Raw genomic sequence first — 13512 nt, 5'->3', positions numbered from 1 at the left:
AGGATCTTTCATGCATACATGCTAACAATGTTTCATGAACCAATGCATGAGATGGCATGGGTAAAAAAAAAATGAAAGAACGAGACTTACTCAAGGTTGCACTCATAACCCATGATGATCATCCATACATGCTTCATGTTTTATAAAACCATGCAATAAACAACATATTGCTATATCACATAGAGAAAATTTTACCTCTTTCTTAATTTTTTTTCCTCAAGACTGATCAACTGCTTCTCGTCTCCTCCACCGCGTGCTTTATCAACCGCCTCTCTCTTTTGATCTTGTTATGTCTCCTCCCCTCTCTGTTCTCCCTTCTTTTTTCTTCAATCTCCTTCTTAGTTCTCTTTCCCTCTTTTTTTTTAACCAAAAACTCTCTTTTGTTTTGTTCCTAATTTTTTCTTCCACCTCTATGAACCCTTCTTCTTCTTCTTTTCTTTCTTTTTTCTTCCAAAGCTCTTTGTTCTTTTTTTTCTTTGTTCTTCTTTTTTTTATATAGTTAAAATAACATAACAGACGTGGTCATTTCATATACAAAGAAGCTATTAGAGAAGGAAATGTCATTTTAAGGTTTTACAGAACCGGTCCAGTTTATTAAAAAAGAGGCTATTTAATGGGTTATTAATTAAAACAACAGTTTAATATAGTTTATCCCAAATTAATTGCAACTCTGGGTTAATTACAAAACCGAACCAGTTTTATAATCAGTTCAACGATACAACCAATCCGACAAGTGCTTTGGTCCGCCTTTAATAACAATGGTTCATAAATCTACTAGACAAACTCCCCGGCTCCGCATCGGGGTTTTACAATTCTGAGGGTTTGAGGCAATATCGTATATAGAATATAATAGAAAACCAATATGATTAAATAAATTTTACAATATTAATAAAAAAACTTATAGAATGGAAACTATTGGTAAACCTTGGTTTTGAAAGGTCTCATGGATATTCATTATACAAACAAAAAAGTGTAATCAAATTTTTATGATTGTTAATGTCATAATTATTATAAACAAAAACTTAAATGTTATAAAATATTGAGGTAATACTTGAATCAATGGAGGTGGTAATGGTGATCGTTTCAATGAGAGATGTTGCATTTGTAGATTCATATCTTAGCCAGCAATATTCATTTGCAAAGAAGCTGAATCAATGAGTGAAACACAATATCGATAGAACTTTAGCTTATTTAAGGATCTCAATGTCACGCCCCGAACCCGGCTCGCCGGACCCGGTGCGCAGACAAACGGCCGCAGATCCACAAAGCGTGAATCAAGTAGACCTGCAAGGCCTCAGAACCTGATTTAGGACAAACAAAACTATAACAAATCAACTGGGTTACAGGATTACAGACTCTATAAAGTATACAATGCAAAGATACAAGAAGTCCAGAAATACAAAATACAGGAACATAGTGATAGACAATGACAAGGACTACAATTTTACACAGGACAAGCAACATCTACAGGCAGTCTTTCAAGATCCATCACGGTCTACTACTCTTGATCTGAAAAGGATTTAAAAGAATCCTTAAGCTCACTAGCCCAGTAAGTAATCCAGAAATTGTGTTAAAACAACAGGGTTTATAAATCTCGAATTCAGATATAAAGAATAATTCAAAGTTTAAACATAGTTTAAACTAATACAAAATAGATAATTCAACAGAGGTATAGTTCTCAAGTAATACCTCTATTTAAGAATACTAGATTCAAAGTTTTAAATCAAAAATATAGAAAATTTTCTAAATATGAGCATAAGTTTCCAAACCATAGTTAGAGTAAATCAGAAATTACAAAAGTAACTTTTCAAGTATACCGGATTTTCAGAAAGGCACAAGTCTCCGAAATCACAATTTAACAAAATACAGAGTATAATATTCTAATAAAAGAATATTTCCAAGTAAGTCGTTCACCAAAATTTTGAAAACCAGGAATGCGAATATGAAATTTGTACAAAAGTCAATAGCACCAAATAGCATTATCAAAACCAAAGGATAAAGCATAGATAACAAAATCGAGAGTATGTCTCCAAATTCACAGTAAGTGCCAAAGGTCATTTGTTTATCCTCGGTGACAGACACGAGCCCAAAATAACAGAAATCATTTATTTACCCTCGGTGACCCGAGATTGAATACCAGGTGGCCGTTGATTATTTCACCGAACAGACACGATGCGAAACTGCAGTCTCTTTTTCCCAAAATTACTTGTCGACAAGGTCAGGGTTTAACCCCCCACTGACAAGGTTGCATATCGCTCATTTGGAGACCAAAACATTCAGATACAAAATATTTATAGAGTACAAGTTCAGAAATTTCTAAAATTCCTCAAGTTCATATATATTCAAAAATACTAATAAATATCAAAATCTCACTTTAAGGGAAATAAATCGATAACCATAAATGAAATATAAAAATTTAAGTACATAAAGTATTTAAAATTATTCAAAACACCAGCTCCTTCAAAACTAAATTAATTGATTATATAAATAAATAAATAATGGAATTAACTAAGTCAATCCAAATGATGGCAGAATCATTAACCCATGCCTACAAACAAACGAATTTTATAAATGTTGAAGTAATCATTTGACTGTAATCGCACACATAGTATAAATAATAAATTAACAACCAAGTTAAAATGAATAGCAATCCTTTAATTAGCATTACACCAATGTAGATTTACCAAGTCAACAACTAAACAAAAATAATTAATTAAAGAAAATGCCTCAAAATACATATTCCAATTAAATAATATCAATATTAACAAAAATAATAGATATTCAAAATAAAATAACAAAATACTAGATAATTATTTTACCGAATAAAATAATTTCTCAAATATTGAAAATACGGAGTTATCGGTGGATTACTTACCTGGTATTGGCCTAATTGCAAAATGAGATTCAAGACCACTCCCTAAAACGATCCTAAAATCCAATGATTTACCAACGTTAAAACAAAATCATTCTAATCACAAGTTTAAACACCAACCAAGTATTACTTTTACATTCTCTAGAGAGAGAAACCAAAATAAATAAATAAATAAATAAACTAAATAAAATAAGTGTCTTGCATGTATTCCAACAGGAACACACCCAAGAAATAAATACAACTCAAAGGCTTAACCAATTAACATGATTAAAATTAAAGTGATCCAATGCTTAACCTCCAATCATTCGACATTTGCCTTGAACTAATATTTTAACTTGACGAGAACATCTCCACCATCCAATTCTAAACACATTCCACTACAAAAGCGCCCTCATTCTCTTACAATGCCTTGACTAATAAATATAGCAAAACAATTAACACAAAAACATTTCTGCAGGTTCACAACCAAGCTCTAGTCTTTAGACATATTAACACAATAATGCTATCAACTTTACAAAACCACTCCACCAACAACAAAAGTTGTAGAACCCAAACTAAGAGAGAAAAAAAAACATATCTATTTATACAACCAATACATATATATATAATACAAGTGTATATATATATATGTATACATGGAAACATACACAATATGCATGGCTTTTAGCATGCTGGTTCTACCCTCAAATAAGGTCCAAGAATCTCCACCATGCTTGGGTGAGCAAGAAACAAGCAACTTAACACTCATTAAACTAATGCCAAGGCCAAATCTTTCTCAAAACAAGGATGGTTAAGCACAAGCCCTTGAGCTAACACTAAGCTCCAAGGATTTCAACAACAATTATGAGCTATGAACTAAGATAACAACAAGCATGAACAACTCCGAATTTAGCCATCAACATGCCAAGGTTTCTAAATAAAAAAGAGCTAACATGCTATTCAACAAAACATGGCAAGCTAATCAAAGGATAGAGAAAATGTCATGGTTTTAATTACCAAAAAACAACACTACTAAAAGAATTTACCAAGAATGGCTAGGGGCTTACTATGATGGCTGGAAAAGAGAGTGTTGAAAAGATAGCCCAGCTGAAAACCAAGCTTCAAAAACCTTCCAACTAGCAACCTCCCTTACAAGACAAAGGAATGAAGAAGAAGCACAAGAGAAGAGGAAAACAATAAAGTTAAAAAGGCTGAAATATCAAAGGCATAGATGTGATGGGAACCCATGAATTCCTCCGGGAATTCCTCATCACCACGTGATTTGAGAGCAACCTGACAAAAGGGAAGAGAATAAAGGGGAAAAACAATGCTTAGACTATTCTAATCAAGCTTTGGGCGGGGTCCACACTCAAGGATTGGAGATTAGATCAAGGAGTGCTTCTATTATGGATAATCTAGCACATATTATGTATTATTGGTTATTAATGAGTGAATATGATTATTGACTAGCAAGATAGCCTGCACTAATATTGCAAGTATGTTTAAACACATAAATAGATTGTTTTTTTTTTAATTGGAGCCACTAAATATGGATAGAGCATGATAATAATAAAATATAGCAAGATTAGTATCTTAAAATATATACACATATGAAATTTTCATCATTTAATATAAACTAACTTTACTTTTTTTCCAACATGTTCATTCAAGTGTTCAATGCTTCACAACCACTAATGCTGGTTTTCCTTTGGTAGAATGGCATTGTAGTTTTCACTGTTGAACCTAGACTTTTGCTTAACCCAATGCAAGACCATCATCACCTCAAGACTCAACTAAAATCCATGGTTCTTTTTTATTTCTCCACAAACATTTAAAAATTTTCAAACCTTAATCAACTTCAACATCATTCCCTAAACTCCATCTTTCCTCATCACCACTTATATTATTGCAGATTGATGAAAAAATTATAAAAAAACCCAAAATTATAACCTAAATCATGAGCCTGATAGGTTTCCTTTTAATAGAATATAGAAATTTAGGATAAACACCATAATATTAACATATTAAAAAATGCTACTGAAATATTAAGAAATGCCTATTGATAATAGGAAAGCTAAGTTAATCATGAGTTAATAATGAATTAATTGGATTCTCCTTTAAAATAATGGATGAAAAGCTGAGAAATACTTTGAAGTGATGATTGAATGATTATAAAGAATCCTTACACATTTAACGATTAAATTTAAAAATTATTCTTAACAGTATATTGCATGACAATATGTGAGAGCAACATAATATAGGATTAATAGTATGTGATGCGATGTAATGTGATTGAATGATATTGAAGTGGTTTATGAAATGATTTAGCAATTATTATTAGCACATCAGAATTAATAATGTGACATGTATCACAAAATATCATTAACAATGTGACACATTGATCTGATGTGATTAAATGATAATTGAAATGATGAGATATTGATTAGATTTTTTGTTTAATTTGCATCAATTAAATATTTAGTTAATTTTAATGTTTGGCTTAACCTAGTGATTTTTTTAATTTTGTTTTATTAACTTATGAAGAGAGTGGTTTGCAACGCAACATTAGCAAGTCTCTCAATTTATTACATTTTAAAGTCTTTTTCAATGAACTTCCATGCAATTCCTTCTTTCAAGTTTGATCTAAATAACATTTTCATCTCTTTTCCCCTATTTTTGAAATTCAATTATAATTTTTTTTATTTTAAATTTTTGGTTAGATTTGAGCTTATATGATTAAATAAAAATTCTTATATGTGTGTACAAAGGTAATGACCTTAATAGCAATTTATACACCGGCTAAGTAAATGCATACTTATTAAGTTAGATCAAGTCAATCACGCACAAATCATTTGAGAAAATAAGCACAATAAACGATTAAACCTTTATCATGACAAAGAAATAGGATGACTATTCTATTTTACATAAGCATGCTATTTGGTGGTCTCTCTCTCTCTCTCTCCATCTCCTTTGTTTCCAATTAATGTCTTCTCTCTATTTCCTTTTCAAGTTTTGTCTCCCACTAATTTCCAAAAGAATTCATGATATATTGTAGTTAAAATTTGGTTCTCTTTGTTATTACATAACAATAGGTTCATGTAAGAGAAGGTGTTATTTTCATTATTCTTGTATACTCTTTGTATCAAAGTTCTTATTGTCCTCTAGTTCATGTTTTTGTGACTGTATATGTCAAAGTAAAACTTAGTTACATATATGAGTAAGCGATATTGACAATAACAAAAAGATGAATCTAGATTATTTGTGTTAAGCAACCCTTTTATATCCTCCACTACTAGAAAGAGAGATGTTTAGGCTAACCTTTACATATACCTGGGTGCAATTAATGAAAGGAATGTTGACCCATGGAAACAATGAAATGCTCAATTGAACTATTTAGTAGTAGGAAGAGATAGGTCTTGGATGAGTGAAATGAATTTAAGAGGAAGGAAAGGTGGATAATGAGTCTTATGGCCACTAAGTGGGTTCTTGTTCGTGGTGATTTAGGTGAAAGTAATGTTTTGAAACCCAGACCGAACTGGCTGATCAGACCAGTAGAACTGAGAACCAACCAGCAGTCCGGTCCGATTCTATATAAATCATTGACTGGGTGGTGACCCGGTCAAATTCAGTCAAACCCTCCGAATCGTCCGGTTTGACTAGAACCAAGTTGACCCTGGTTCTAATTTGTTAGTATTAATGTCGACAATGCATCACTTCAATCTTTACACTTGTTGATGAAGATGCTTTCACAACCTCGTACATGCACGTAGTCCCACCCTCCAATGAAGATTCTGTTATGATTTAAGAGAGTGATTTTGTTTAGGTTGAATGAGGGAAGGAATTTATTCAGTTGGAGCTACCACATTTTACAGTCAAAGTCATTCTTTATTCATTGCATAACATCCCTTCTTAAACTACTACCAGAAATTTAAAGGAAATACATTTAAACCAAAGAAATAACATAACATGGAATAAAACATAACTGACATAAGCTAACAAACAAAAGCTAGGACAGCTAACTTCATAGACTTCACCCATTGGTACTTGGATTTTCACACCAGCAGCATCTCACTAACTAGCTATGTCCCCACTTCAAGATGTTTCCATCCTTCATAACATAACCATCATGCCTCAATCACAACGCCTACACCTTCCCTTGATTGAGGCTCCATTAGACAAAGTTTAGATCTAATAAACATGTGTTTCTTAACTGGAAAAGGCTTAATGAATATGTCTCCTAACTGAACTTCAGTAGAGCAATAATTTAAGGTAATTTGTTATCCAGAGATAAGATTCCTGATGAAATGGAATCTGATATCTATGTGCTTTGTACATGTATGGTGAGTAGGATTCTTCCTGAGTGCAATAGTAGACTTGTTGTCACACCATAGTATTGTGGGTGAAGATTGAATTTAACCACAATCTGCTATAATTCTGTGCAACCAAATTGCTTGACATGCAGCCGAAGTGGCCGCTATGTATTCAGCTTCAGTAGTTGATAGGGCAATAATTTCTTGCTTCCTCACACTCCCAACTCACAGCTCTTGACCCAAAGTATAACACCATGCCAATTGTGCTTTTTCGGTCTTCAAGAGACCCTTCCCAATCACTGTCACTATAGCCTTCCAGTTTGCATTCCATTTTCCTTGCATACACGATTCCAAGTTTTGAGGTTTCAGATAAATACCTGAGTATTCTTCTCACAGCTCCTAAATGATTTCGACTTGGGGCATTCATGAACCTTGACTGAAAACTAACTGAGAAGCATATATCAGGCCTGGTGGAAGTTAAATACATAAGCTTCCCAATCAGAGTTCGATATTGCCTTCCATCAGTATGCCCAGAATCATCTTCAACTTGTAATTTTACATTATAAACCATTGGTGTTGGTTCAGACCTACATTCATTCATGTTGCATTGTTTCAATAGATCTTCAAGATACTTTGCTTGACTAACAAAGATGCCTTCATCATCCTGCTTCACCTCAAGGCTCAAAAAATAGTGCAACATTCCCAAATCAGTCATTTTACAGGTTTTCATCATATCCCTCTTGAACTCAATCATCATCTCCTTGGATGAACTGGTGTAGATTATGTCATCCACATAAACACATGCTAGAATTGCCTTCCCTTCTTTGCGTTGCTTTATATAGAGAGTATGTTCACTGTTGCTCCTGTAAAACCCTTGTTGAGTAAAATAATAGTCAAGTTTGTTATACCAAGCCTTGGGTACTTGCCTAAGGCCATACAAGGCCTTCTTGAGTCTATAAACAAGCTTCTCTTTCCCTTCAACCTAATAGCTTAGAGGTTGTTCTACATAAACTTCTTCATGGACATCTCCATTCAAGAAGGCGCTCTTGACATCTAGATGATGTACAGGCCATGAGAGTTGAGCTACAACAGCAATAACCAATCTCACTGTCTCCATTCTAGCTATTTGAGAATATACATCTTCAATGTCAATTCCAAGTTCCTACAAGTATCCTTTGGCAACGAGTCTTGCTTTGTGCTTGGAGATGCTCCCATTGGCATGGAACTTGGTCTTAAAGACCCACTTTAAGCCTAGAATTTTCTTCTCGAATGGTGGCTCCACCAGTATCCAAGTATCATATGTGACAGGGTCTGTAGCATGTAAGGCAAAAGAACAAGTAGCATAAATGTCACTCAAGGCTTTTACCTTCCAAGTAGGTGAGTCTCCAGTAGGTGCAGCTTGAGCACCATCATGTCTTGCTTCAACTTTGATGAGCCATTGGTTGGTTCTAACATACCTGCGCCTTGACCATCAATAGCATCATGTTGACTTGTTGTTGATTGATCAACAATATCAAGCAGATCTTCTGTAGCTTCTGACTTATAAGAAATGGGAACTTCATCTTTTGTTGATGCTTTCTTCCAATCTTATACACTATTCTCAACAAATTTAACGTCTCAGCTAATCACAACCTTATTAGTAAGTCGATTGTAGAGACAGTAAGCCTTAGATTTAGTATAATAGCCCAGAAGGATGGACTTCTCTGCCTTCGCATCTAATTTGCTGAGCTTTTGTGATGGAATTAATGCATATGCTGTTATAACCCAGCCCGTTACTGTAGCAACTTTATAAAGCCCAACACTGTAGCACGGGTGCTGTAGCAACCGAAAATACTTTTCTTCACTTCTAAAAGTTTCAGGCCCTCTCTTCCATTTCCCATTCATACTTGTTGGAAACCCTAGCCATGTCCTTCTCCTCTTCTTGCTTTTAATGGTTAAAGATAGGTAAGTAATTCTTGTTTCCATTAATTTTCATTTTGTGTTCTTCTTGATAACCTTAGTATAAACTTAGGGTTTGTGTTCTCCTTGTTTTCTCTCTTATTTTCCCTAGATTAATAGAAGTAGGAAGTAGAGAAGATGAGAAGAGAATATGGCAAGGTGAGTGGGCTAACCGAATCATTCTTGATTTATTTTGGTTCTTGTAAATTATTTGCATGTTTGGGTGTTGTTTTGGCATGATGTTGATTGGAAACTTGGCATTTGTTTGCTACAATATCATACTTGTTATTAATTGGGTCCATGACAATGTAAGGCTTTGGGAGTTATATTTATGGTGAATTATGCAAGTGTAGATTAGTGTGTAAAGGAATCATATTATTGAGTTATGCTAGAGTCCATGGAATGGAATTTGGGTGATGCACATAAGGTGTTTGACTAATTGCCTCCTAGTGTTGAATACAAATATTTGGGGACATAATTGTGAGAATTGTGTGATTTAATTTTGTAATGGCTTCAATGGTATTGTTGGGCTTAGTTGTTAGTTTGTATGAGCACTCCTTCATATGAAGGAATAGTAAATGTGGATCCCTTGTTTGTTACTAAATATGAGTTGAAATTCTTAAATGCATTTGATTGATCTCATGTGTGGGTGATAATATCTATATCTCGTGGAATTTGGTTAGGAATCAAGAGGTAAGGAATGTGTTTTTATACATGTCATGGTTTGTGTTAAAATACTAGAATGTAAGAATTATGAGAAGATGGCCATTTTACATTGTAGATTATAAGTATATGTATGTTGGCTAGTGAAATTTGATTATGTGAGGGAATTATGTTTATGTAATTCTTTTGCTTGGGAATGGAAGAGATTGGAAATGCTTTGATGATATGTCGGGATGATGCGAAGGAGTTAGAAAGGGGGAGAGATGTATGCTCATAATAAAATGTAAGATATTGATAAAAACTTATGTGATGAGAATTAAAGCATGAATGTTCAAGAATGAAAATAATAATGTGAGTTGCTTTTGAATCTAGAGGAATGGGGTGGTATGAAGCTAGGGTTGAAGACATTTTAGGGTGAGATGACATGACAATTATGGCCGGTAAATAATTGAAAAGTTGGTGAGTTTGCTTGGGTGTTATTGTATCTTGGATATTAGAGGTGACCTTGACCTAATGTTAATTCAAAATTGGGGTAATTGCTTTTTATAGCTTATGTTGGTTGATGTTCAAGGGTTGTTTTAATATAGGAAGGGAAAACTAGGTTTATGCCTTTGAAATGATAACTTGTTTTAGATGAGCAATTATGATAAGATACATTATTGATAAAATCGAAATGATGGGCAAAACCAAGGGTGTGGATTGGATTTATAGATTAGAAGTTTTTGATTTATTAAAAAGACTTGTGCAAGATGATGTATCTACAGGGGAATCTTAAGGTTTAGCTTGATTTTTTTCTCACTTACGGGGACAAAAACTTTGGGAAGGATTTGACAAGGAAAAATGTTCAGTATGGTCCTGATTTTCGTTCGGCAAAATATCTTTGCAATTGTTAGTAGGATCTTGGAGTAATGTGTTGTAAAATGGAGCAGGTTAGAAGTGATATTATGCCGAGACCTTAAGAGTGTAATTCCCAGGGTGTTTGGTTTTTTTATCGATGATTTATTCATTTGGTTAATTTTGTGCATAATTTCGTTTCTTGATTATTTTTCCCTTATGTGGGATTACGAAGTTACAGTATTTGCTCAGTGTGAGTATCCGGGAAATTCATGAATACTACGTATTTTTGACTATGATGTTTTTGTGTGACTGATTTATTATATCATTTTTGCTTACTTTTTATATAACCTACTCTCTTTATTTAGTTATTTGCCCCGGATTGAAAAACTTGGAATTTATTAGTATTTCTGCGTTTATTTGAACTTCTGAATTTGCAATTTATGAACTCGAACTCTGTGTTTTTGGTGTATAATTATTTATTTGTTTATTTTGTTTTTGCATTAATTATTCGATGATTTCCTCCATGCGTATTACAGTATCTCTGCGGTTTTAGTACATCTCCATTTACGGCTCGCCCTGACTAGGAGGAGTAAGTCCCTAGCCATGTGCACATGTTTTTACGTAGTAGCGCTACCCCCGATTGCGGTCGAAGATCCGCTACTGCTGTTGATATTACGTTACGTTCCGACTTCACGATCGAAGATCCAACCTCGTCTTTGTTGATTTTCGTTATTAGTCGGGGAGATGTACATATACTGTTTTGCGTATTTTCGGCATTTCTGAGTATCTCTGTATTCTGAGCATTCTCTGTATTTCTGTTCCGCTATTATTCTGCTATTTTGCCATTCTGTATGGAAAGTATTATGTTTGGGAATGTTTCGTTAACCAATTTTCATATTCTGCTGGTATTTTGAGTTTTCTCGTGTTTTTGCCCCACTCACTGAGTAACCGAGTTACTCAGCCTCTTTTCTTCTATCTTTTCAGGTACTCGACTTTTAGGTTGTGCTTAAGACCTTGTTGATCAGCCAGTGCTAGGATGGATCCATTAGGGTTGTTGTTTTCTTGTAAAATTTTTTATAACATGTATTTATACCTTGGATTCTCGTATCTGTGAGTCTGTGTTGTATTTCTGTACTATTTTATATTGTTTCCTGTTCTGCTTGTTAGGGTTGACTCTAAGCAAGTCAAATCTGAGGCCTTGCACTCAGTGGGGCCCAGCCCCGTTGGATGCGCCCGATCTGTCAGCGGGCCCGGCTTTGGGGCTGGGGCGTGACATATGCTATGCATCCAAACACTCTCAAGTGTTTCACATTAGGCTTAACTTCCCACCAAAGCTCGAATGGAGTTTTACCATGTACTGCTGTTGTTGGTGAAACTTTTATAAGATAAATGGCAGTAGATACTACCTCAGCCCAGAAAAGATTTGGAAGTTGACTAGCCTTTAACAAGCTTCGGGCAATTTGAACAGTGATTCTGTTTTTCCTCTCTACTACCCCATTCATCTGTGGAGTGTAGGGAGATGTTAATTCTCGATTTATACCTTCATCTTCAGAAAAGGTCTTGAAGCTTTATGACAAGAATTCTCCTCCGCGATCAGTCTTTAAAGTCTTAAGATTGCACCCAGACTCACGTTCAGCTTGTGCTTTGAAATTCCGGAAACATTACAGAGCTTCAGAATTTTCCTTCACAAAGAACACCCAGCATATACATGTGAAGTTATTTCAAAGTATCCTCTGAATGAGACTTCAGCACCTCCATTAAATAAAAATTCTTATATGTGTGTAGAAAGATAATGACCTTAATAGCAATTTATACACCGGCTAAGTAAATGTATACTTATTAAGTTTAATCAAGTCAATCACCCACAAATCATTTGAGAAAATAAGCACAATAAATGATTAAACCTTTATCATGACAAAGAAATAGGATGACTCTTCTATTTTACATAAGCATGCTATTTAGTGCTCTCTCTCTCTCTCTCTCTCTCTCTCTCTCTCTCCATCTCCTTTGTTTCCAATTAACGTCTTCTCTCTATTTCCTTTTCGAGTTTTGTCTCCCACTAATTTCCAAAAGAATTCATGATATATTGTAGTTAAAATTTGGTTCTCTTTGTTATTACATAACAATAGGTTCATGTAAGAGAAGGTGTTATTTTCATTATTTTTGTATACTCTTTGCATCAAAGTTCTTATTGTCCTCTAGTTCATGTTTTTGTGACTGTATATGTCAAAGTAAAACTTAGTTACATATATGAGTAAGCGATATTGACAATAACAAAAAGATGAATCTAGATTATTTGTGTTAAGCAACCCTTTTATATCCTCCACTACTAGAAAGAGAGATGTTTAGGCTAACTTTTATATATACCTGGGTGAAATGAAAGGAATGTTGACCCACGGAAATAATGAAATGCTCAATTGAACAATTTAATAGTAGGAAGAGATAGGTCTTCGACTGGCCCCTTGGTACTGTCTTCTTAGTTTGTCCCAAGCTTCCTTTGAAGTTAAGGCTGCTGCAATATGTGAAAACAGAGGTCGGTGTACCTCTTGCTGGATAAGAAACAATGCATGAGAGTCTCACTGCTTGTTCTCCTTAATCTTTTTCTCATTATCCTCCTCTGAGATCCCATGCTCCACCAAGTCCCAGAGTCCATGAGAGCGAAAAAGTGTTCTCATAATGACACTCCAATGTTCGTACTCCTCACCATCAAAGACCGGGACTGAGGTATGAGACATCCGTGTTGCGCTATTGCTGCCAGACGCCATAACTCCACAGCCTCGTCAGACCGAAGAGAGCTCTGATACAACTATTAATGCTAGCTTGCAATATAGTGAGAGGAAAGAACTAAAACAGCAGGAAAAGAGTCAAATAATCAGTAGTTTTTTATTTCTATCACTCTATCATTCATCTCTT

The 13512-nt window shown here is 34.4% G+C and overlaps 2 long non-coding RNA genes across 2 annotated transcripts; one reads left to right on the top strand and one right to left on the bottom strand.

Annotated features, from left to right (window-relative positions):
- Positions 1-1342: 1342 nt before the first annotated feature.
- LOC120281699 lies at positions 1343-4052 on the bottom strand. Its single transcript, XR_005542764.1, has 3 exons — positions 3919-4052; positions 2876-2928; positions 1343-1509 (listed from the first exon to the last, which is right to left on the bottom strand). It is a non-coding gene; the product is annotated as an uncharacterized LOC120281699 (long non-coding RNA).
- Positions 4053-9042: 4990 nt separating this feature from the next.
- On the top strand, positions 9043-11647 carry LOC120281721. Its single transcript, XR_005542770.1, has 3 exons — positions 9043-9105; positions 9212-9258; positions 11584-11647. It is a non-coding gene; the product is annotated as an uncharacterized LOC120281721 (long non-coding RNA).
- Positions 11648-13512: the final 1865 nt, after the last annotated feature.

The sequence above is a fragment of the Dioscorea cayenensis genome, chromosome 18, assembly GCF_009730915.1.
Source record: "Dioscorea cayenensis subsp. rotundata cultivar TDr96_F1 chromosome 18, TDr96_F1_v2_PseudoChromosome.rev07_lg8_w22 25.fasta, whole genome shotgun sequence".
Lineage (NCBI taxonomy): Eukaryota > Viridiplantae > Streptophyta > Magnoliopsida > Dioscoreales > Dioscoreaceae > Dioscorea > Dioscorea cayenensis.
The sequence above is the reverse complement of the archived record's forward strand: the minus strand, read 5'-3'. Positions and strand labels throughout refer to the sequence as shown.